Source organism: Dendrobates tinctorius, unplaced genomic scaffold (genome assembly GCF_039654945.1).
Source record: "Dendrobates tinctorius isolate UK_male_01 unplaced genomic scaffold, ASM3965494v1 ptg000128l, whole genome shotgun sequence".
In the NCBI taxonomy this organism is placed as follows: Eukaryota; Metazoa; Chordata; class Amphibia; order Anura; family Dendrobatidae; genus Dendrobates; species Dendrobates tinctorius.
In genome coordinates, this window is record NW_027361796.1 from 14,758,271 (window position 1) to 14,783,085 (window position 24,815).

The following is a 24,815-nucleotide window of genomic DNA, read 5'->3' on the forward strand; positions in this document are numbered from 1 at the left end:
GACATACACACATACATACTGTACATACATACAAACACTTGAGCTTAGATATATAAAGCTCAAGTGTGTGTATGTATGTCCGGGAAAAGAGAAAAGTATCATGATCCAAAGCATACCACATCATCTGTAAAACATGGCGGAGGCAGTGTGATGGCTTGGGCATGCATGGCTGCCAGTGGCACTGGGTCACTAGTGTTTATTGATGATGTGACACAGGACAGAAGCAGCCGAATGAATTCTGAGGTATTCAGAGCCATACTGTGTGCTCAGATCCAGCCAAATGCAGACAAACTGATCGGTCGTCGTTTCATACTACAGATGGACAATGACCCAAAACATAAAGCCAAAGCAACCCAGGAGTTTATTAAAGCAAAGAAGTGGAATATTCTTGAATAGCCAAGTCAGTCACCTGATCTCAACCCAATTGAGCATGCATTTCACTTGTTAAAGACTAAACTTCAGACAGAAAGGCCCACAAACAAACAGCAACTGAAAATCACCGCAGTGAAGGCCTGGCAGAGCATCAAAAAGGAGGAAACACAGCGTCTGGTGATGTCCATGAGTTCAAGACGTCAGGCAGTCATTGCCAACAAAGGCTTTTCCACCAAGTACTAGAAATGAACATTTTATTTACAATTATTTAATCTGTCCAATTACTTTTGGTCCCTTTAAAAACAGGGTGGCACATGTTAAGGAGCTGAAACTCCTAAACCCTTCATCCAATTTTAATGTGGATACCCTCAAATGAAAGCTGAAAGTCTGAACTTCAACTGCATCTGAATTGTTTGGTTTAAAATTCATTGTGGTAATGTCTAGAACCAAAATTAGAAAAATGTCCAAATATATATGGACCTAACTGTATTTATGTATGTATGTGTGTATGTCCGGGATTGGCATCCGCACCGTCGCAGCTACAGCCACAAAATTTGGCACAGTTACACGTCTGGACCCTGAGAGTATCCTAGGCTATGTTGTGAGGCGAAATTTTAACCCAGCGCGTTCCAATTCACCAAACAATTTTGCCCCTATCTACATAATGGGGAAAAAGTGTGTGTGTATCAAGTCCCGCCCATCATTATGATGTCATAATGGTTGCCATGGCGGCGCTGATGTCATCATAGGTTGCAAGCCCCGCCGCTTATTATGATGTCATAATGGTTGACTATGGGATGGAGGATGTGTGATGGGTATATGGGCACTGGACTATGGGATGGAGGATATGTATGATGGGTATATGGGCACGGGACTATGGGATGGTGGATATGTATGATGGGTATATGGGCACGGGACTATGGGATGGAAGATATGTATGATGGGTATATGGGCATGGGACTATGAGATGAAGGATGTGTGATGGGTATATGGGCACTCGACTATGGGATGGCGAATATGTATGATGGGTATTTGGGCATGGGATTATGGGATGGAGGATCTGTGATGGGTATATGGGCATGGGACTATGGGATGGAGGATGTGTGATGGGTATATGGGCATGGGACTATGGGATGGAGGATATGTATGATGGGCATATGGGCACGGGCCTATGGGATCGTGGATATGTATGATGGTTATATGGGCACGGGACTATGGGATGGAGGATAATTATAATTTGCTATAACTAACCACAGTTAGTTACTATGCCCGAGCAGCGCCGGGCTCTTCAGCTAGTATGATATATTTTTGCACGAACTTTTGAATAAAGCGATGCTTTTAACCCTATTCACCTAGTTGCTTTCCTTTCTCCTTATACACATGTACACAAGGAGCGGGTATTCTTTTTTCCTGGTGTGGGATCATTTGAATCCCATTAACTGGCATTGTGTATGCCACTGGGGGTTTCTGCATTAACTATAGGATTAGTAATGGAGATGTGTCTTATGTAAAGTGTGAGTGTAAAATGAGGAAGAATGAACTCATGGAGATCAACATCCAACACTGCGGAGACACCATCACATGTTTCTCAACGCAGTGATTTTAGAGCAAAGCCCCCATCCCTTATGGGAAATATGTAAAAATATGCAAAACACAAGTCGCGGAGACACCATCACATGATTCTCAACGCAAGCAATGACTAGCCAGGTCTTTCCCCGGGAAGGGCAGTCTCCAATGAAGGAAACCACCTATGCCAAAACATGGTATCCATCCACAGACAGCTGTTTCTTTTTTTTTTTAAACCATTCAGGTTAGTTATAAACAACTCAATATAAGTTCATCAACTTAAACGGCGTTGTTTCAACTCTCATCATCATGGTTCATATTTATTTTAGTATAACAAACCAAGGGTATACACAAAGACATCCTAAACATCAATAAACATCACTAAAATTCACTGATATTTGATCAGGTGCTGCCATTTTTTAAATTTTCAGACACCCTCTGCATCAGAACCACCACCGCCTTCGCTGTCTAATTTATAAATCAAGTATAATCTAGAAAGGATCAGCCCGAAACACTTATTCACAGATACATGCTTCTCTTTGAAAATTCCTAAATTCCTCACATCCCACAAACTCTGCATCACACAAGTCATAATTAGCCATAGGATTCTATTTTTCACATGACCACATGCACCAATTCCAAACATTGCAACACGCCAGTCAATAAAACTTGCACCCGCTAACTCCTTACACAACCCACCTACACACTTCCACACACTGCACGCGTAATCACAGTCCCACATAGTATGCCACACAGTCTCACATCCACCACATCCTTCCCTCGGGCACACATCCATTCTGGTCAGACCTCGTCTCTTCTGAACCTGTCGCACAGGCAAAATATTCTGCAAGGACATCCATACAATATCCTTTTGTCTATTAGACATTCTGTGCGTTCCCAAACTCTTCCATGCAACCAAAACTTCATTTCCTCTCAACCCCACAATATTACATTCCACATCATTCTTACGTATTATTTTCATCACACTCTTAGACATTCTAAAATCATTCATCAGCACACTGAGTAAATCATACTTCCTCACAAACTTCTCAATCACCTCATACCAGACCGGACACTGGAAAGCAACAGGCACTCTAGCATCCCTCTTTCTCCAACATAAGCCATATAACATCCAACTAGCAGAATAACTTGCCATATACGCTCCCTTATTTCCTTTATTCAGCAAAATAACAACAGTTATGATATACTGAAGCCCCAGAAAAAGCTCAATGTTTGGAAAGGCCATGCCACCATGGTGACACGCCTTGAAAAGACTCTCTCTCTTAAGTTTCTCTATTTTACTGCTCCAGAAAAAGTAAAAACTAACTTTTCCACTATTTTTATTTTCCTACATGATGGTGGAAACACTGTTGCAATAAAAAGCAAAATCGGAAGAATCACCACTTTTATGACCAAAATCTTACCACTCAAGGTCAAGTCTTGTCGCAGTGTGGGGTACAGCACGCAAGCATCCCATAAGAAAAGCATCACAGAAGATAAGCATCCAGCAAAACGGCAGTTATACATGGCATGGAATTAACATTCATCTTCTCTCTTCACACAGGTAATCAACTGAGCCACCCTGCATGTATTTACTCCATTCACTGCTAGCAAGCAGCCTGAATGATACAACTTCCCAACTCTGCTGCCTCTATTCTCTGCTGCTATATATCCAAATGGTAATCAACTGAGCCACCCTGCATGTATTTACTCCATTCACTGCTAGCAAGCAGCCTGAATGATACAACTTCCCACCTCTGCTGCCTCTATTCTCTGCTGCTATATATCCAAATGGTAATCAACTGAGCCACCCTGCATGTATTTACTCCATTCACTGCTAGCAAGCAGCCTGAATGATACAACTTCCCACCTCTGCTGCCTCTATTCTCTGCTGCTATATATCCAAATGGTAATCAACTGAGCCACCCTGCATGTATTTACTCCATTCACTGCTAGCAAGCAGCCTGAATGATACAACTTCCCACCTCTGCTGCCTCTATTCTCTGCTGCTATATATCCAAATGGTACAACTCCATACTTCTGCTGCTTTACCATTTTGCTGCATATTTTAATGTGCTTGCTAAATCTTCGGTATAATTCATTTGTTGCACTGTATGTAATACTTACTGCTTTAGATCCGTGACTGGGGCCTTTCTAGATCTTATCAGGTGGAAGGTGCTATAGCATATTGACACATCTTGGTCTAGTGCCTTTGATCATCTAACCATCCCCTGGTGTGCTGGCCCTAGCTGCCAAATTATACCCAACCAGCTCCCACAATCCCTCTCTCCTGACCCTGTAGTGTGGCCTATATATGTAGTAGTTGCTAAGGGGAAGCACGCAGTGTGGGGTACAGCACGCAAGCATCCCATAAGCAAAGCATCACAGAAGCTAAGCATCCAGCAAAATGGCAGTTATACATGGCATGGAATTAACATTCATCTTCTCTCTTCACACAGGTAATCAACTGAGCCACCCTGCATGTATTTACTCCATTCACTGCTAGCAAGCAGCCTGAATGATACAACTTCCCACCTCTGCTGCCTCTATTCTCTGCTGCTATATATCCAAATGGTACAACTCCATACTTCTGCTGCTTTACCATTTTGCTGCATATTTTAATGTGCTTGCTAAATCGTCGGTATAATTCATTTGTTGCACTGTATGTAATACTTACTGCTTTAGATCCGTGACTGGGGCCTTTCTAGATCTTATCAGGTGGAAGGTGCTATAGCATATTGACACATCTTGGTCTAGTGCCTTTGATCATCTAACCATCCCGTGGTGTGCTGGCCCTAGCTGCCAAATTATACCCAACCAGCTCCCACAATCCCTCTCTCCTGACCCTGTAGTGTGGCCTATATATGTAGTAGTTGCTAAGGGGAAGCACGCAGTGTGGGGTACAGCACGCAAGCATCCCATAAGCAAAGCATCACAGAAGCTAAGCATCCAGCAAAATGGCAGTTATACATGGCATGGAATTAACATTCATCTTCTCTCTTCACACAGGTAATCAACTGAGCCACCCTGCATGTATTTACTCCATTCACTGCTAGCAAGCAGCCTGAATGATACAACTTCCCACCTCTGCTGCCTCTATTCTCTGCTGCTATATATCCAAATGGTACAACTCCATACTTCTGCTGCTTTACCATTTTGCTGCATATTTTAATGTGCTTGCTAAATCTTCGGTATAATTCATTTGTTGCACTGTATGTAATACTTACTGCTTTAGATCCGTGACTGGGGCCTTTCTAGATCTTATCAGGTGGAAGGTGCTATAGCATATTGACACATCTTGGTCTAGTGCCTTTGATCATCTAACCATCCCCTGGTGTGCTGGCCCTAGCTGCCAAATTATACCCAACCAGCTCCCACAATCCCTCTCTCCTGACCCTGTAGTGTGGCCTATATATGTAGTAGTTGCTAAGGGGAAGCACGCAGTGTGGGGTACAGCACGCAAGCATCCCATAAGCAAAGCATCACAGAAGCTAAGCATCCAGCAAAATGGCAGTTATACATGGCATGGAATTAACATTCATCTTCTCTCTTCACACAGGTAATCAACTGAGCCACCATGCATGTATTTACTCCATTCACTGCTAGCAAGCAGCCTGAATGATACAACTTCCCACCTCTGCTGCCTCTATTCTCTGCTGCTATATATCCAAATGGTACAACTCCATACTTCTGCTGCTTTACCATTTTGCTGCATATTTTAATGTGCTTGCTAAATCTTCGGTATAATTCATTTGTTGCACTGTATGTAATACTTACTGCTTTAGATCCGTGACTGGGGCCTTTCTAGATCTTATCAGGTGGAAGGTGCTATAGCATATTGACACATCTTGGTCTAGTGCCTTTGATCATCTAACCATCCCCTGGTGTGCTGGCCCTAGCTGCCAAATTATACCCAACCAGCTCCCACAATCCCTCTCTCCTGACCCTGTAGTGTGGCCTATATATGTAGTAGTTGCTAAGGGGAAGCACGCAGTGTGGGGTACAGCACGCAAGCATCCCATAAGCAAAGCATCACAGAAGCTAAGCATCCAGCAAAATGGTAGTTATACATGGCATGGAATTAACATTCATCTTCTCTCTTCACACAGGTAATCAACTGAGCCACCCTGCATGTATTTACTCCATTCACTGCTAGCAAGCAGCCTGAACATTACAACTTCCCACCTCTGCTGCCTCTATTCTCTGCTGCTATATATCCAAATGGTACAACTCCATACTTCTGCTGCTTTACCATTTTGCTGCATATTTTAATGTGCTTGCTAAATCTTCGGTATAATTCATTTGTTGCACTGTATGTAATACTTACTGCTTTAGATCCGTGACTGGGGCCTTTCTAGATCTTATCAGGTGGAAGGTGCTATAGCATATTGACACATCTTGGTCTAGTGCCTTTGATCATCTAACCATCCCCTGGTGTGCTGGCCCTAGCTGCCAAATTATACCCAACCAGCTCCCACAATCCCTCTCTCCTGACCCTGTAGTGTGGCCTATATATGTAGTAGTTGCTAAGGGGAAGCACGCAGTGTGGGGTACAGCACGCAAGCATCCCATAAGCAAAGCATCACAGAAGCTAAGCATCCAGCAAAATGGCAGTTATACATGGCATGGAATTAACATTCATCTTCTCTCTTCACACAGGTAATCAACTGAGCCACCCTGCATGTATTTACTCCATTCACTGCTAGCAAGCAGCCTGAATGATACAACTTCCCACCTCTGCTGCCTCTATTCTCTGCTGCTATATATCCAAATGGTACAACTCCATACTTCTGCTGCTTTACCATTTTGCTGCATATTTTAATGTGCTTGCTAAATCTTCGGTATAATTCATTTGTTGCACTGTATGTAATACTTACTGCTTTAGATCCGTGACTGGGGCCTTTCTAGATCTTATCAGGTGGAAGGTGCTATAGCATATTGACACATCTTGGTCTAGTGCCTTTGATCATCTAACCATCCCCTGGTGTGCTGGCCCTAGCTGCCAAATTATACCCAACCAGCTCCCACAATCCCTCTCTCCTGACCCTGTAGTGTGGCCTATATATGTAGTAGTTGCTAAGGGGAAGCACGCAGTGTGGGGTACAGCACGCAAGCATCCCATAAGCAAAGCATCACAGAAGCTAAGCATCCAGCAAAATGGCAGTTATACATGGCATGGAATTAACATTCATCTTCTCTCTTCACACAGGTAATCAACTGAGCCACCCTGCATGTATTTACTCCATTCACTGCTAGCAAGCAGCCTGAATGATACAACTTCCCACCTCTGCTGCCTCTATTCTCTGCTGCTATATATCCAAATGGTACAACTCCATACTTCTGCTGCTTTACCATTTTGCTGCATATTTTAATGTGCTTGCTAAATCTTCGGTATAATTCATTTGTTGCACTGTATGTAATACTTACTGCTTTAGATCCGTGACTGGGGCCTTTCTAGATCTTATCAGGTGGAAGGTGCTATAGCATATTGACACATCTTGGTCTAGTGCCTTTGATCATCTAACCATCCCCTGGTGTGCTGGCCCTAGCTGCCAAATTATACCCAACCAGCTCCCACAATCCCTCTCTCCTGACCCTGTAGTGTGGCCTATATATGTAGTAGTTGCTAAGGGGAAGCACGCAGTGTGGGGTACAGCACGCAAGCATCCCATAAGCAAAGCATCACAGAAGCTAAGCATCCAGCAAAATGGCAGTTATACATGGCATGGAATTAACATTCATCTTCTCTCTTCACACAGGTAATCAACTGAGCCACCCTGCATGTATTTACTCCATTCACTGCTAGCAAGCAGCCTGAATGATACAACTTCCCACCTCTGCTGCCTCTATTCTCTGCTGCTATATATCCAAATGGTACAACTCCATACTTCTGCTGCTTTACCATTTTGCTGCATATTTTAATGTGCTTGCTAAATCTTCGGTATAATTCATTTGTTGCACTGTATGTAATACTTACTGCTTTAGATCCGTGACTGGGGCCTTTCTAGATCTTATCAGGTGGAAGGTGCTATAGCATATTGACACATCTTGGTCTAGTGCCTTTGATCATCTAACCATCCCCTGGTGTGCTGGCCCTAGCTGCCAAATTATACCCAACCAGCTCCCACAATCCCTCTCTCCTGACCCTGTAGTGTGGCCTATATATGTAGTAGTTGCTAAGGGGAAGCACGCAGTGTGGGGTACAGCACGCAAGCATCCCATAAGCAAAGCATCACAGAAGCTAAGCATCCAGCAAAATGGCAGTTATACATGGCATGGAATTAACATTCATCTTCTCTCTTCACACAGGTAATCAACTGAGCCACCCTGCATGTATTTACTCCATTCACTGCTAGCAAGCAGCCTGAATGATACAACTTCCCACCTCTGCTGCCTCTATTCTCTGCTGCTATATATCCAAATGGTACAACTCCATACTTCTGCTGCTTTACCATTTTGCTGCATATTTTAATGTGCTTGCTAAATCTTCGGTATAATTCATTTGTTGCACTGTATGTAATACTTACTGCTTTAGATCCGTGACTGGGGCCTTTCTAGATCTTATCAGGTGGAAGGTGCTATAGCATATTGACACATCTTGGTCTAGTGCCTTTGATCATCTAACCATCCCCTGGTGTGCTGGCCCTAGCTGCCAAATTATACCCAACCAGCTCCCACAATCCCTCTCTCCTGACCCTGTAGTGTGGCCTATATATGTAGCAGTTGCTAAGGGGAAGCACGCAGTGTGGGGTACAGCACGCAAGCATCCCATAAGCAAAGCATCACAGAAGCTAAGCATCCAGCAAAATAGCAGTTATACATGGCATGGAATTAACATTCATCTTCTCTCTTCACACAGGTAATCAACTGAGCCACCCTGCATGTATTTACTCCATTCACTGCTAGCAAGCAGCCTGAATGATACAACTTCCCACCTCTGCTGCCTCTATTCTCTGCTGCTATATATCCAAATGGTACAACTCCATATTTCTGCTGCTTTACCATTTTGCTGCATATTTTAATGTGCTTGCTAAATCTTCGGTATAATTCATTTGTTGCACTGTATGTAATACTTACTGCTTTAGATCCGTGACTGGGGCCTTTCTAGATCTTATCAGGTGGAAGGTGCTATAGCATATTGACACATCTTGGTCTAGTGCCTTTGATCATCTAACCATCCCCTGGTGTGCTGGCCCTAGCTGCCAAATTATACCCAACCAGCTCCCACAATCTCTCTCTCCTGACCCTGTAGTGTGGCCTATATATGTAGTAGTTGCTAAGGGGAAGCACGCAGTGTGGGGTACAGCACACAAGCATCCCATAAGCAAAGCATCACAGAAGCTAAGCATCCAGCAAAATGGCAGTTATACATGGCATGGAATTAACATTTATCTTCTCTCTTCACACAGGTAATCAACTGAGCCACCCTGCATGTATTTACTCCATTCACTGCTAGCAAGCAGCCTGAATGATACAACTTCCCACCTCTGCTGCCTCTATTCTCTGCTGCTATATATCCAAATGGTACAACTCCATACTTCTGCTGCTTTACCATTTTGCTGCATATTTTAATGTGCTTGCTAAATCTTCGGTATAATTCATTTGTTGCACTGTATGTAATACTTACTGCTTTAGATCCGTGACTGGGGCCTTTCTAGATCTTATCAGGTGGAAGGTGCTATAGCATATTGACACATCTTGGTCTAGTGCCTTTGATCATCTAACCATCCCCTGGTGTGCTGGCCCTAGCTGCCAAATTATACCCAACCAGCTCCCACAATCCCTCTCTCCTGTCCCTGTATTGTGGCCTATATATGTAGTAGTTGCTAAGGGGAAGCACGCAGTGTGGGGTACAGCACGCAAGCATCCCATAAGCAAAGCATCACAGAAGCTAAGCATCCAGCAAAATGGCAGTTATACATGGCATGGAATTAACATTCATCTTCTCTCTTCACACAGGTAATCAACTGAGCCACCCTGCATGTATTTACTCCATTCACTGCTAGCAAGCAGCCTGAATGATACAACTTCCCACCTCTGCTGCCTCTATTCTCTGCTGCTATATATCCAAATGGTACAACTCCATACTTCTGCTGCTTTACCATTTTGCTGCATATTTTAATGTGCTTGCTAAATCTTCGGTATAATTCATTTGTTGCACTGTATGTAATACTTACTGCTTTAGATCCGTGACTGGGGCCTTTCTAGATCTTATCAGGTGGAAGGTGCTATAGCATATTGACACATCTTGGTCTAGTGCCTTTGATCATCTAACCATCCCCTGGTGTGCTGGCCCTAGCTGCCAAATTATACCCAACCAGCTCCCACAATCCCTCTCTCCTGACCCTGTAGTGTGGCCTATATATGTAGTAGTTGCTAAGGGGAAGCACGCAGTGTGGGGTACAGCACGCAAGCATCCCATAAGCAAAGCATCACAGAAGCTAAGCATCCAGCAAAATGGCAGTTATACATGGCATGGAATTAACATTCATCTTCTCTCTTCACACAGGTAATCAACTGAGCCACCCTGCATGTATTTACTCCATTCACTGCTAGCAAGCAGCCTGAATGATACAACTTCCCACCTCTGCTGCCTCTATTCTCTGCTGCTATATATCCAAATGGTACAACTCCATACTTCTGCTGCTTTACCATTTTGCTGCATATTTTAATGTGCTTGCTAAATCTTCGGTATAATTCATTTGTTGCACTGTATGTAAAACTTACTGCTTTAGATCTGTGACTGGGGCCTTTCTAGATCTTATCAGGTGGAAGGTGCTATAGCATATTGACACATCTTGGTCTAGTGCCTTTGATCATCTAACCATCCCCTGGTGTGCTGGCCCTAGCTGCCAAATTATACCCAACCAGCTCCCACAATTCCTCTCTCCTGACCCTGTAGTGTGGCCTATATATGTAGTAGTTGCTAAGGGGAAGCACGCAGTGTGGGGTACAGCACGCAAGCATCCCATAAGCAAAGCATCACAGAAGCTAAGCATCCAGCAAAATGGCAGTTATACATGGCATGGAATTAACATTCATCTTCTCTCTTCACACAGGTAATCAACTGAGCCACCCTGCATGTATTTACTCCATTCACTGCTAGCAAGCAGCCTGAATGATACAACTTCCCACCTCTGCTGCCTCTATTCTCTGCTGCTATATATCCAAATGGTACAACTCCATACTTCTGCTGCTTTACCATTTTGCTGCATATTTTAATGTGCTTGCTAAATCTTCGGTATAATTCATTTGTTGCACTGTATGTAATACTTACTGCTTTAGATCCGTGACTGGGGCCTTTCTAGATCTTATCAGGTGGAAGGTGCTATAGCATATTGACACATCTTGGTCTAGTGCCTTTGATCATCTAACCATCCCCTGGTGTGCTGGCCCTAGCTGCCAAATTATACCCAACCAGCTCCCACAATCCCTCTCTCCTGACCCTGTAGTGTGGCCTATATATGTAGTAGTTGCTAAGGGGAAGCACGCAGTGTGGGGTACAGCACGCAAGCATCCCATAAGCAAAGCAACACAGAAGCTAAGCATCCAGCAAAATGGCAGTTATACATGGCATGGAATTAACATTCATCTTCTCTCTTCACACAGGTAATCAACTGAGCCACCCTGCATGTATTTACTCCATTCACTGCTAGCAAGCAGCCTGAATGATACAACTTCCCACCTCTGCTGCCTCTATTCTCTGCTGCTATATATCCAAATCGTACAACTCCCTACTTCTGCTGCTTTACCATTTTGCTGCATATTTTAATGTGCTTGCTAAATCTTCGGTATAATTCATTTGTTGCACTGTATGTAATACTTACTGCTTTAGATCCGTGACTGGGGCCTTTCTAGATCTTATCAGGTGAAAGGTGCTATAGCATATTGACACATCTTGGTCTAGTGCCTTTGATCATCTAACCATCCCCTGGTGTGTTGGCCCTAGCTGCCAAATTATACCCAACCAGCTCCCACAATCCCTCTCTCCTGACCCTGTAGTGTGGCCTATATATGTAGTAGTTGCTAAGGGGAAGCACGCAGTGTGGGGTACAGCACGCAAGCATCCCATAAGCAAAGCATCACAGAAGCTAAGCATCCAGCAAAATGGCAGTTATACATGGCATGGAATTAACATTCATCTTCTCTCTTCACACAGGTAATCAACTGAGCCACCCTGCATGTATTTACTCCATTCACTGCTAGCAAGCAGCCTGAATGATACAACTTCCCACCTCTGCTGCCTCTATTCTCTGCTGCTTTATATCCAAATGGTACAACTCCATACTTCTGCTGCTTTACCATTTTGCTGCATATTTTAATGTGCTTGCTAAATCTTCGGTATAATTCATTTGTTGCACTGTATGTAATACTTACTGCTTTAGATCCGTGACTGGGGCCTTTCTAGATCTTATCAGGTGGAAGGTGCTATAGCATATTGACACATCTTGGTCTAGTGCCTTTGATCATCTAACCATCCCCTGGTGTGCTGGCCCTAGCTGCCAAATTATACCCAACCAGCTCCCACAATCCCTCTCTCCTGACCCTGTAGTGTGGCCTATATATGTAGTAGTTGCTAAGGGGAAGCACGCAGTGTGGGGTACAGCACGCAAGCATCCCATAAGCAAAGCATCACAGAAGCTAAGCATCCAGCAAAATGGCAGTTATACATGGCATGGAATTAATATTCATCTTCTCTCTTCACACAGGTAATCAACTGAGCCACCCTGCATGTATTTACTCCATTCACTGCTAGCAAGCAGCCTGAATGATACAACTTCCCACCTCTGCTGCCTCTATTCTCTGCTGCTATATATCCAAATGGTACAACTCCATACTTCTGCTGCTTTACTATTTTGCTGCATATTTTAATGTGCTTGCTAAATCTTCGGTATAATTCATTTGTTGCACTGTATGTAATACTTACTGCTTTAGATCCGTGACTGGGGCCTTTCTAGATCTTATCAGGTGGAAGGTGCTATAGCATATTGACACATCTTGGTCTAGTGCCTTTGATCATCTAACCATCCCCTGGTGTGCTGGCCCTAGCTGCCAAATTATACCCAACCAGCTCCCACAATCCCTCTCTCCTGACCCTGTAGTGTGGCCTATATATGTAGTAGTTGCTAAGGGGAAGCACGCAGTGTGGGGTACAGCACGCAAGCATCCCATAAGCAAAGCATCACAGAAGCTAAGCATCCAGCAAAATGGCAGTTATACATGGCATGGAATTAACATTCATCTTCTCTCTTCACACAGGTAATCAACTGAGCCACCCTGCATGTATTTACTCCATTCACTGCTAGCAAGCAGCCTGAATGATACAACTTCCCACCTCTGCTGCCTCTATTCTCTGCTGCTATATATCCAAATCGTACAACTCCCTACTTCTGCTGCTTTACCATTTTGCTGCATATTTTAATGTGCTTGCTAAATCTTCGGTATAATTCATTTGTTGCACTGTATGTAATACTTACTGCTTTAGATCCGTGACTGGGGCCTTTCTAGATCTTATCAGGTGGAAGGTGCTATAGCATATTGACACATCTTGGTCTAGTGCCTTTGATCATCTAACCATCCCCTGGTGTGTTGGCCCTAGCTGCCAAATTATACCCAACCAGCTCCCACAATCCCTCTCTCCTGACCCTGTAGTGTGGCCTATATATGTAGTAGTTGCTAAGGGGAAGCACGCAGTGTGGGGTACAGCACGCAAGCATCCCATAAGCAAAGCATCACAGAAGCTAAGCATCCAGCAAAATGGCAGTTATACATGGCATGGAATTAACATTCATCTTCTCTCTTCACACAGGTAATCAACTGAGCCACCCTGCATGTATTTACTCCATTCACTGCTAGCAAGCAGCCTGAATGATACAACTTCCCACCTCTGCTGCCTCTATTCTCTGCTGCTTTATATCCAAATGGTACAACTCCATACTTCTGCTGCTTTACCATTTTGCTGCATATTTTAATGTGCTTGCTAAATCTTCGGTATAATTCATTTGTTGCACTGTATGTAATACTTACTGCTTTAGATCCGTGACTGGGGCCTTTCTAGATCTTATCAGGTGGAAGGTGCTATAGCATATTGACACATCTTGGTCTAGTGCCTTTGATCATCTAACCATCCCCTGGTGTGCTGGCCCTAGCTGCCAAATTATACCCAACCAGCTCCCACAATCCCTCTCTCCTGACCCTGTAGTGTGGCCTATATATGTAGTAGTTGCTAAGGGGAAGCACGCAGTGTGGGGTACAGCACGCAAGCATCCCATAAGCAAAGCATCACAGAAGCTAAGCATCCAGCAAAATGGCAGTTATACATGGCATGGAATTAATATTCATCTTCTCTCTTCACACAGGTAATCAACTGAGCCACCCTGCATGTATTTACTCCATTCACTGCTAGCAAGCAGCCTGAATGATACAACTTCCCACCTCTGCTGCCTCTATTCTCTGCTGCTATATATCCAAATGGTACAACTCCATACTTCTGCTGCTTTACTATTTTGCTGCATATTTTAATGTGCTTGCTAAATCTTCGGTATAAGGCTACTTTCACACATCAGGTTTTCGGCGTCAGGCGCGATCCGAAGTCGTGCCGGAATGCCGGATCCGGCAAATGTTTTGTAAAACCTGATGTGCCGGATCCGGTTTTCTGCCGGATCCATCTTGTTCTTGACAGACAAAACCGGATCCGTCTCATCCGGTTCATCCGTTTTTCTATCCGTTTTTCGACGGATTACGCCGGATCCGGTTTTTAAAATTGACCCTTGTGGCCTTCCGAATGGGATTGGCTACTGGAAAACTATATATAGCATGTTCCTACAGCCCTTCTTTGACAGGTTGTAGAGAAGAAAGTGCAGGTTGGAGAGAAGAGCAAGTTACTAGCGAAGATGGATGTTGTCATTGGAAATATTACCACTAGAAGTTCTGTGACGGTTTCAGTAATGAGGGACAATTTTGCACTATACTTTATTTCACCTCAAGGCAGAGTACACTGGCAGGATGACAGAGTGTGAAAGATTTGTGCCCTAACCAAACTTGTGTACCTTCTGGACCAACAGTATATACCTTTGCCAACCAAAGTTGGCTATCTTGTCATGGTCTTACTATTTTTAGCTTTAGGCCACAGGTGTGTACCTGGTTGTGTTTTATGCAAAGTATTTCACCTTTTAACAAAAGTTGTGTACATTGTTAGGAAATCACCAACAATAAACACAACTTTTTAGGTGAAATACTTTGCTTCAAACACAACCAGGAACACAACTGTGGCAAAAAGCTAAAATTTACCCACAGTTATATACCTGGTTTTGAATACCTTTTTACTAGAGTTGAGCGATACCGTCCGATACTTCAAAGTATCGTATCGGATGGTATCGGCCGATCTTTAAAAAAAGTATCGGTATCGCCGATTCCGATACCGGAAGTCCCATTCAAGTCTATGGGACTTCCGGTATCGGAATAAGAAAAACCCTTTCCTGCCCTTGTACAGCCTCTCTGGGGTCTGTACGGGCCTTTCGGGGGGCTGTGCCGGCCTGCCAGGGGGTCTGTGCAGGCTCCGGTGGTCTGTGCCGGCCTGCCGGTGGTCTGTGCAGGCTCCGGGGGGCTGTGCCGGCCTGCCGGGGGGCTGTGCCGGCCTGCCGGGGGGCTGTGCAGGCTCCGGGGGGCTGTGCCGGCCTGCCGGGGGGCTGTGCCGGCCTGCCGGGGGGCTGTGCCGGCCTGCCGGTGGTCTGTGCAGGCTCCGGGGGTCTGTGCAGGCATCGTCCGATGGGACTACAAGTCCCATCGGGCGATGCCTGCTACCATGACAGTGATTGACACATTAGCCAATGATGGGACAGTAGTAGTCCCATCATCCGGCTAATGTGTTAAATGTAAAAAAAAAAATAAAAAAAAAATAAAAAAATTACATGCTACATACATACAACATGCATACTACATACATGCTACATTCATACTACATACTACATACATGCTACATTCATACTACATAAATACTACATGCAACATACATACTACATATATACTACATGCATGCTACATACATACTGCATGCTACATACATACCACATATATACTACATACATACTAGATGCATGCTACATGCATGCTACATGCTACATACATAACACATATATACTACATGCATGCTACATACATACTACATGCTACATACTACATATATACTACATGCATGCTACATACTACATGCTACATACATACTACATATATACTACATGCATGCTACATACATACTGCATGCTACATGCATGCTACATACATACTACATACATGCTGCATACATACTACATGCTACATACATACTACATACATACTACATGCATGCTACATGCATGCTACATACATACCACATATATACTACATGCATGCTACATACATACTACATGCTACATACATACTACATGCTACATACATACTACATATATACTACATGCATGCTACATACATACTACATGCTACATACATACTACATATATACTACATGCATGCTACATACATACTACATGCTACATACATACTACATATATACTACATGCATGCTACATACATACTACATGCTACATACATACCACATATATACTACATACATACAATACATTCATACAATACATGCATAGACATACAGTACATATAACATAGAGTAACATACTTACCAATACTTGTCACATTGTTCCCCGAAGCCATTGTCTTTTCTGGGATAAATATTAACATAACAAACCACAAAAATACTCACCCACGATCCGAAGCAGTCCACGAGTGTGTCCCACGACGATCTTGGGTAGAGAACTGCAGCATCAGATGATGCTGCCGTTCTCTACGGGCTGCAGGAATCCAATGACGGAAGGTAGGTATCCTTCCGCACTGTATTCCTCCGCCACTTAAAAAAAAAAAAGTCCCTAGTCTCACTTTATGCCATTGCTGTGTGGGAAATTCCCACACAGCAATGGCATAAAGTGAGACTAGGGACTTTTTTTTTTTAAGTGGCGGAGGAATACAGTGCGGAAGGATACCTACCTTCCGTCATTGGATTCCTGCAGCCCGTAGAGAACGGCAGCATCATCTGATGCTGCAGTTCTCTACCCAAGATCGTCGTGGGACACACTCGTGGACTGCTTCGGATCGTGGGTGAGTATTTTTGTGGTTTGTTATGTTAATATTTATCCCGGAAAAGACAATGGCTTCGGGGAACAATGTGACAAGTATTGGTAAGTATGTTACTCTATGTTATATGTACTGTATGTCTATGTATGTATTGTATGAATGTATTGTATGTATGTAGTATATATGTGGTATGTATGTAGCATGTAGTATGTATGTAGCATGCATGTAGCATGCATGTAGTATGTATGTAGCATGCATGTAGTATGTATGTAGCATGCATGTAGTATGTATGTAGTATGTATGTAGTATGTATGTAGCATGCAGTATGTATGTAGCATGTATGTAGTATGTATGTAGTATATATGTAGTATGTATGTAGCATGTAGTATGTATGTAGCATGCATGTAGTATATATGTAGTATGTATGTAGTATGTATGTAGTATGTATGTAGCATGCAGTATGTATGTAGCATGTATGTAGTATGTATGTAGTATATATGTAGTATGTATGTAGCATGCATGTAGTATGTATGTAGTATGTATGTAGCATGCAGTATGTATGTAGCATGTATGTAGTATATATGTAGTATGTATGTAGCATGCATGTAGTATGTATGTAGTATGTATGTAGTATGTATGTAGCATGTAGTATGTATGTAGCATGCATGTAGTATGTATGTAGTATGTATGTAGCATGCAGTATGTATGTAGCATGTATGTAGTATGTATGTAGTATATATGTAGTATGTATGTAGCATGCATGTAGTATGTATGTAGCATGCATGTAGTATGTATGTAGTATTTTTTTTTTTTTTATTTTTTTTTAACATTTAACACATTAGCCGGATGATGGGACTACTACTGTCCCATCATTGGCTAATGTGTCAATCACTGTCATGGTAGCAGGCATCGCCCGATGGGACTTGTAGTCCCATCGGACGATGCTTGCACAGACCCCCGGACATCAGCACAGCCCCCCGGCAGGCCGGCACAGCCCCCCGGCAGGCCGGTACAGACCCCCACAGGGTGCACAGACCACCGGCAGGCCGGCACAGCCCCCCGGCAGGCCGGTACAGACCCCGGGCAGTCCACACAGCCCCCCGGCAGGCCGGCACAGCCCCCCGGCAGGCCGGCAGAGACCCCCGGAAGGCCCGAAATGACGGCGCATCATGATGCGCACACACCGCGCATCATGATGACGTCAGGCCGTCAATCAACTGAACTTCCGATTCCGATGCCGAATTCCGATATTGAAAAAATATCGGAAGTCGGTATCGGAATTCCGATACAGCAAGTATCGGCCGATACCCGATACTTGCGGTATCGGAATGCTCAACACTACTTTTTACCTTTGAAATACCCTGTATTTAACCTTTTTTTTAAACATAGTTCGCCGCAGAAAGAAATGACAGACAACCATTGTGAAACGATAATTTAACTTTTATTTAACTTTTTTTTTTGTAAAATGTTTTTAAAGTGCAAAAAACTTTTTTAATAAAGGTTTTAAACCCAATGGGCATTTTTATTAAAAAACACACATTACAAATCTGTGTAGTGTGGGGTGGAAATACTGCTGGAGGGGCTGCGGGACACTTCGACACTGGGTGTGTGGAGAGAGGACTGGGATCGTGGTGGGGAAGGAACAGTTAGAGGTGAAGGTGTGGAAAAAGCTACAGAATGGGTGGACATGTGGGAGGCAGAAGAGGTGGTGGGCGGTGGAGTGGAGGGTTGGGCAGGGACTGTAGGAGCAGATGATGTTGATGGAAAGTTGTATGGGGAAGGAGTTTGGTACGGTGAAGGAGTTTGGTACGGGGAAGGAGTTTGGTACGGGGCAGGTTGCTGGAAGTGGGGAGATGTCTGGTACTGGGGAGGTTGCTGGTACTGGTGAGGTTGCTGGTATGTAATAGGAGGGGGAGGATGGAAAGTGGCTGGAGGGGGTGCAGATGTAATAGGAGGGGGAGGATGGAAAGTGGCTGGAGGGGGTGCAGATGTAATAGGAGGGGGAGGATGGAAAGTGGCTGGAGGGGGTGCAGGTGGAGGAACTACAGTGGTGGGAGGTGGAGGTTGGGACGTAACCTGCTGTAGAGCACCGTGGCACGAATGCATTACATGCATCTGCTGGGTAGGAGATAGTGTTGCCATGCGCTCCACAACAGACCTGAAAAAGGTGTGGTTTGGCGAAGATCTTGCTTCTGAATGCATGGTTTGCAGAAGTGTCTTCACCTCCAGAATGCTGGAGTTGATCTGCTGAAAGCCTGCGGAGATTTGCTCTGACAAGACTTTTAGACAGTTCTGGAAAGATGCATTCAGATGCAAGAACTCTTGCGCATAACTCTTTTCCTGACCCCTCTGCCGCTGCCGCCCAGTACCCGCAGGTGTACTAGAGGTGGCAGGGGCAGAAGGGTGGGGTAAAGGGAAAGCGATCTCCTCACCAGCAGCTTCATGTAATGTAGGCGGCCACGATGCTCCTGTGCTGGTGGATGGGACAGATGGGTCGAATGTGTGGGAAGGCTGGGAAGGTGCAGATGTACCGGGGCGGTCGAAGTGTCCCTCGGTGCCGGTCTCCTCAGGGATCGCCTCAGAAGGGTCCAATCGTGCAGGCTCCCGAGTGCTGCTCACCGTGCTGTGGAATAAAGAGAAAAAAAAACAATTAAAATACTGACATGGTATGGCCCTGGCTGAAAAAAAAAAGTTACATCTAACATTTTTTTTCACATGTGGTGTGTAATATTTACCTTCTGGTGAGCATTGTTTCCCGGAGGAACGACAGGGCTTGTGCGTACTTGTACTTGCTCCTGCGTCCTCCAGATCCACTCGGGGCCCGCATCTCTTTATTGAACTCCTTCTTGAAACGATCCCTCACAGACCGCCACCGATTCACAATTCTGTTCCCTGAAACGAGAAAGGAGTGGTTAGTATACAACATCAGTGTTTCACAAACTCCAGTCCTCATGGTCCCCAGGGGTCATGTTTTCAGGATTTCCATAGTAAATAGAAATCCTGGACAAATGATCCGTGGGGACCACGAGGACTGGAGTTCGGGAAACACTGGTTTACATCAAGCAACCGGTACTGTATATACTTACGCTCTTTAATCTGGGCCCGAACATCGAGGTCCTCCCAGCGGCCCACAAGGAGCGAACAGATTTCCTCCCAGAGTCGTCGGGTAACGATAAGGTCAGCGTGGCGGCGGTCAGCCATATTCCAGAGCGGCTCCCTTTCTCTGACGAGATCGATGAGGTGGTCCACATCGAGTCCTCCATCCTCACCGTCAGAGTCGGGAGCACGCTGTGAAGGCTGTTAAAGAAAAAGACAAAAATAACATAATTAGCCTCCACAAAAGAAATGAAATAAAAAGTGCAAAAAAACAAAGCAAAAATATTTATACTTACACGCTGGTGACCGCCGCGTTGCTGTCGCCGACGACCCTGGGAGGCACTGCGAGGACCTCTTGGCCGAGCACCAGATTGGGAAGACTAGAGAAGAAAACAAAAAATGTTATGTCTTTGGATGTAGGCATTTGTTTGCTGTGTGTGGTCTGCAGAACATTGTTTTCTATGTGTTGTGTGTAGTGTGATGTTGTGTTTCTGCGTTTGATGCAAAAAACTTACCAATTGTGAGCCCACTCCAGGTGTCTGTCCACCCCTTCCTTCTTCTTCTGGGAGCTCCTCTTCATCTTGTGATTCCTGTTTTGAAATAAAAGGCAATGAATAGACATATATTACAGAGATGATGGATTTTGGAAATAAAAACTTACCGTCAAACGCTGACGATGCGAGGGAGGGCTCCCAGAAGAAGATGTGCTGTCCTGTTGATGGCCAGACTCCATGGCTGTGGGTATTGCTGCTGCTGTTGCTGCTGCCAGTGATGCCATTTCTGCTGCTGCTGCTGCTGCATCTCTTGGGCGGCTGTTGAATAAAGAGAAACAAAGGGCCAATGAATATCTTGATATTCCATGGCCCTAGTTTGGAGGAATGGGGGATTTGATAATTACCGTCTCTCATCTGCTGCTGGACTCCCCTCCTCAGCATGTTCCATTTGCTGTTCCATTTGCTGCTCCATTTGGGGTGGTGGTGCTGCTGATGGTGCTGCAGTGGTCTCCTGCCTTCTCCTGCTGCGCTTGGTTGCTTTCTTGGGTGGCATGTTGGGTGTGGCTGTGGGTCCCACTGTCTTGCTTTTATATATGTCTTGTGGGAAGAGCTACTGAGCATGCTCAGACCAAAAAAACCGGATCCGGCCACCGGATCTGGCTTTCGCCGGATCAGGCGCATTGCGGCGCTCATAGGCTTTCATTGTGTGAAAAAGCCGGACGCGCCGGATCCTGCGGGTCCGGCTTTTTCGCCGGAGACAAAAAACGTTACAGTAGCCGTTTTTTCCAGACACCGATCGCGACACATTGCCGGATCCGGCGAAAACCGGATGAAACGCATGGCCATCCGGCGCGATCCGGAGCAAATGCAAGTCAATGGGGGGGAAACCGGATCCAGCATTGCATTTCGCCGGATCTGGTTTCTGTCAAAAGCGCCGGATCACGCCTGACGGTGAAAACCTGATGTGTGAAAGAGGCCTAATTCATTTGTTGCACTGTATGTAATACTTACTGCTTTAGATCCGTGACTGGGGCCTTTCTAGATCTTATCAGGTGGAAGGTGCTATAGCATATTGACACATCTTGGTCTAGTGCCTTTGATCATCTAACCATCCCCTGGTGTGCTGGCCCTAGCTGCCAAATTATACCCAACCAGCTCCCACAATCCCTCTCTCCTGACCCTGTAGTGTGGCCTATATATGTAGTAGTTGCTAAGGGGAAGCACGCAGTGTGGGGTACAGCACGCAAGCATCCCATAAGCAAAGCATCACAGAAGCTAAGCATCCAGCAAAATGGCAGTTATACATGGCATGGAATTAACATTCATCTTCTCTCTTCACACAGGTAATCAACTGAGCCACCCTGCATGTATTTACTCCATTCACTGCTAGCAAGCAGCCTGAATGATACAACTTCCCACCTCTGCTGCCTCTATTCTCTGCTGCTATATATCCAAATGGTACAACTCCATACTTCTGCTGCTTTACCATTTTGCTGCATATTTTAATGTGCTTGCTAAATCTTCAGTATAATTCATTTGTTGCACTGTATGTAATACTTACTGCTTTAGATCCGTGACTGGGGCCTTTCTAGATCTTATCAGGTGGAAGGTGCTATAGCATATTGACACATCTTGGTCTAGTGCCTTTGATCATCTAACCATCCCCTGGTGTGCTGGCCCTAGCTGCCAAATTATACCCAACCAGCTCCCACAATCCCTCTCTCCTGACCCTGTAGTGTGGCCTATATATGTAGTAGTTGCTAAGGGGAAGCACGCAGTGTGGGGTACAGCACGCAAGCATCCCATCAGCAAAGCATCACAGAAGCTAAGCATCCAGCAAAATGGCAGTTATACATGGCATGGAATTAACATTCATCTTCTCTCTTCACACAGGTAATCAACTGAGCCACCCTGCATGTATTTACTCCATTCACTGCTAGCAAGCAGCCTGAATGATACAACTTCCCACCTCTGCTGCCTCTCTTCTCTGCTGCTATATATCCAAATGGTACAACTCCATACTTCTGCTGCTTTACCATTTTGCTGCATATTTTAATGTGCTTGCTAAATCTTCGGTATAATTCATTTGTTGCACTGTATGTAATACTTACTGCTTTAGATCCGTGACTGGGGCCTTTCTAGATCTTATCAGGTGGAAGGTGCTATAGCATATTGACACATCTTGGTCTAGTGCCTTTGATCATCTAACCATCCCCTGGTGTGCTGGCCCTAGCTGCCAAATTATACCCAACCAGCTCCCACAATCCCTCTCTCCTGACCCTGTAGTGTGGCCTATATATGTAGTAGTTGCTAAGGGGAAGCATGAAGTGTGGGGTACAGCACGCAAGCATCCCATAAGCAAAGCATCACAGAAGCTAAGCATCCAGCAAAATGGCAGTTATACATGGCATGGAATTAACATTCATCTTCTCTCTTCACACAGGTAATCAACTGAGCCACCCTGCATGTATTTACTCCATTCACTGCTAGCAAGCAGCCTGAATGATACAACTTCCCACCTCTGCTGCCTCTATTCTCTGCTGCTATATATCCAAATGGTACAACTCCATACTTCTGCTGCTTTACCATTTTGCTGCATATTTTAATGTGCTTGCTAAATCTTCGGGATAATTCATTTGTTGCACTGTATGTAATACTTACTGCTTTAGATCCGTGACTGGGGCCTTTCTAGATCTTATCAGGTGGAAGGTGCTATAGCATATTGACACATCTTGGTCTAGTGCCTTTGATCATCTAACCATCCCCTGGTGTGCTGGCCCTAGCTGCCAAATTATACCCAACCAGCTCCCACAATCCCTCTCTCCTGACCCTGTAGTGTGGCCTATATATGTAGTAGTTGCTAAGGGGAAGCACGAAGTGTGGGGTACAGCACGCAAGCATCCCATAAGCAAAGCATCACAGAAGCTAAGCATCCAGCAAAATGGCAGTTATACATGGCATGGAATTAACATTCATCTTCTCTCTTCACACAGGTAATCAACTGAGCCACCCTGCATGTATTTACTCCATTCACTGCTAGCAAGCAGCCTGAATGATACAACTTCCCACCTCTGCTGCCTCTATTCTCTGCTGCTATATATCCAAATGGTACAACTCCATACTTCTGCTGCTTTACCATTTTGCTGCATATTTTAATGTGCTTGCTAAATCTTCGGTATAATTCATTTGTTGCACTGTATGTAATACTTACTGCTTTAGATCCGTGACTGGGGCCTTTCTAGATCTTATCAGGTGGAAGGTGCTATAGCATATTGACACATCTTGGTCTAGTGCCTTTGATCATCTAACCATCCCCTGGTGTGCTGGCCCTAGCTGCCAAATTATACCCAACCAGCTCCCACAATCCCTCTCTCCTGAGCCTGTAGTGTGGCCTATATATGTAGTAGTTGCTAAGGGGAAGCACGCAGTGTGGGGTACAGCACGCAAGCATCCCATAAGCAAAGCATCACAGAAGCTAAGCATCCAGCAAAATGGCAGTTATACATGGCATGGAATTAACATTCATCTTCTCTCTTCACACAGGTAATCAACTGAGCCACCCTGCATGTATTTACTCCATTCACTGCTAGCAAGAAGCCTGAATGATACAACTTCCCACCTCTGCTGCCTCTCTTCTCTGCTGCTATATATCCAAATGGTACAACTCCATACTTCTGCTGCTTTACCATTTTGCTGCATATTTTAATGTGCTTGCTAAATCTTCGGTATAATTCATTTGTTGCACTGTATATAATACTTACTGCTTTAGATCCGTGACTGGGTCCTTTCTAGATCTTATCAGGTGGAAGGTGCTATAGCATATTGACACATCTTGGTCTAGTGCCTTTGATCATCTAACCATCCCCTGGTGTGCTGGCCCTAGCTGCCAAATTATACCCAACCAGCTCCCACAATCCCTCTCTCCTGACCCTGTAGTGTGGCCTATATATGTAGTAGTTGCTAAGGGGAAGCACGCAGTGTGGGGTACAGCACGCAAGCATCCCATAAGCAAAGCATCACAGAAGCTAAGCATCCAGCAAAATGGCAGTTATACATGGCATGGAATTAACATTCATCTTCTCTCTTCACACAGGTAATCAACTGAGCCACCCTGCATGTATTTACTCCATTCACTGCTAGCAAGCAGCCTGAATGATACAACTT